The sequence below is a fragment of the Aplysia californica genome, unplaced genomic scaffold (assembly GCF_000002075.1).
Source record: "Aplysia californica isolate F4 #8 unplaced genomic scaffold, AplCal3.0 scaffold00226, whole genome shotgun sequence".
NCBI lineage: Eukaryota > Metazoa > Mollusca > Gastropoda > Aplysiida > Aplysiidae > Aplysia > Aplysia californica.
This window is the reverse complement of record NW_004797496.1, coordinates 268,819-271,161: the sequence shown is the minus strand read 5'-3', so window position 1 is coordinate 271,161 and position 2,343 is coordinate 268,819. Positions and strand designations below refer to the sequence as shown.

Genomic DNA, 2,343 nt, shown 5'->3' with positions numbered 1-2,343 from the left:
CAGACTCTTTCTGTTGCCTTTCTACTTTCTACTACCTTTCAGCCACACCCCTGATCTTCTGGTAGGAAAGAACTACACCTAGCCATCTCGGACAAGGGCTAAAAATCTCGGGAGTCCCGTGTGCAAGTTGCGCACGTTAAAGATCCGTAGATGGTCCAAAGGTCGATAAGAGTAGGCTTTGGCCGCCACCCCTACCAATTGAAATTGATTTGTGTGTCCCGTGCGCTCATATTATGACCCTTTACAGTTGCGAACGCCGTAAAATACTTACCAAAAAAAAAAAAAGATGGGAAATCGTCTGCATGATGTGGCAAAGAGCCTAGCCATTACATCACAGATACCTGTGTGCTTTCCTGTGATGCAGTGTGCTTTCCGACTGTAATGTAATGCAATATTTACTACTATATACTTTTCTTTTCTTTCTCCTTTTCTCTCTATCTTAATCTTTCCTTACATGAATAACATGTCTGTTTTGTCTGGGATTTTATGTTTATCTCATTCTCTTGCGTGGAATATCCTTTATCTGGGTTTATTTCTTTTGTTCTTTATTCATTTGTTTCTGGACTAGATTCGCGTATGTAATATCCCATTACTGTAATGAGAGATTTTCTCCCTTTTAGTTGCCCTTTCATGATTGATGGCTTTTATGTCTAGTTTGTTCCAGTATGGGTTTCGGTCTGACTGTCAATTTCCTCAGTAAAGATAATTAGACTGATATAAAGATAGTTACGTTTGTGATTATGCCAACTGTCTGCCGCGTTGGAGTTCGTTGACCTCAAAATGTCATGGCCATCTCCGCTTGAGAGATGAAGTGATATTATTCTTGTGTTCAAAACCTTTCTGGGACTTCCGGGTACTTTTAAGTCGTAATTTGTTAAATGAACATGATTCCCGTAACACGCAGTAAATAAAAGAATTCTTTCGGCGTAACGCGGGACCTGGGACAATACAGAAATAGCGACACATAATTGTGCATTTAAGCATAACATTTATTGATCTTATTATTTTTGATAATTTATGGACTTTTTTTTGCTGGCAGGAGACGACTTATATGTAATGGATGACAAGTCATGCATACAGTGGGGGGTTTTTTGGTGTTTTTTTTTTTGGGGGGGGGGCTCAACACCTTTTATGTTTATTTAAAAATTCATTTGTATTAGGAATGAGAACCACATAGGGGAACTGCTGCTTTTTCTTTCTTCGTCCTCACTATCGTCATTTTTTTCCTCTACTTCTAGTGTACGTTTGTCACTCTCTTGTGAACTATTATTACTATTTCTGGGATGCCTTGATAGTCGAAGCAGACTTTGTGCTGTTGAGGCTAGAGAGTTGAGCAGAGTAAGCCTGATTCCCCGTTTGGACTTCTCTGTTGACATCCACCCCTCGGCGCTCATATGACCTTATGCAGTTGTAAGGGCCGTAAAACCTTACTAAAACTAAACTAAGCAGATTGTGGGTGGTTGGCGGGTGCTCTGGTGTGGTTTGCTCCTTCTTTCTTATCAAACATCTATCGTCCTGATCTCTCCTCCTCCTTTTTTATGTTTGTTACTGTCTTCTAACACCTCTAATCTTCGGCACTTATATGACCTTATTGTGTTGCAAGTGCCGTAAAACTCTTACAGTGGGTGGTTGGCGGGTGCTCTGGTGTGGTTTGCTCCTTCTTTCCTGTCAAACATCTGTCGTCCTTCTCTCCCCTCCTTCTTTTTGTGTGTATTTCCTCTCTTGTAACACATATTCTATTCTTCGCCACTTATATGACCGTATTGTGTTGCAAGTGCCGTAAAACTCTTACTAAAACTTAAAAAAAAACTAAACTAAAAACTCTTCTACGAAAACTAAAAGGACGTTGAATCCTGGTGAGCAAACAGGAAACAAAAAGCCAGTACGTTGACGTGCATTTTTCCCGCCTAGAGCTGGAGCAGACACAGACAGAGCGAGACACGCTGAGGTCGGAGCTCGCTCACTGGAAGACTCAGATGGATGAGGCGGTCAGTCAAGCCCAAAAGGACAAGCAGGTAGGTGGGGCTTTTTTTTTTTCTTTTCAAGTTTCCAGTTTTATTTTGTGACCGTTCGAGAGTTTTTTGCAGTGTTCTATATTTTTTCATAAACGCATATCCAGGCTCACTGGGTGACTAATTTCCTCATAGCAATTATATAATATACATTTCTAATATATATGTATATTATACATAATACTATGTTTTACCTACCCATATGTCCAATATTTTTAATGTGATATCTTTATTAGTGTTATGCTGGGCAATGAGTATTTTTATAGAGAAAATGGAAATGAGCAGCATAATAAATGCTATTTATTATTATTATTATTATTATTATTATTAT

General features: G+C 39.1%; 1 protein-coding gene across 1 annotated transcript in view; it reads left to right on the top strand.

Moving 5' to 3' along the window:
* LOC101845101 (suppressor of tumorigenicity 14 protein homolog) overlaps positions 1-2,343 on the top strand; it is a gene marked incomplete in the record, with an annotated part of 170,595 nt that overhangs the window by 123,281 nt on the left and 44,971 nt on the right.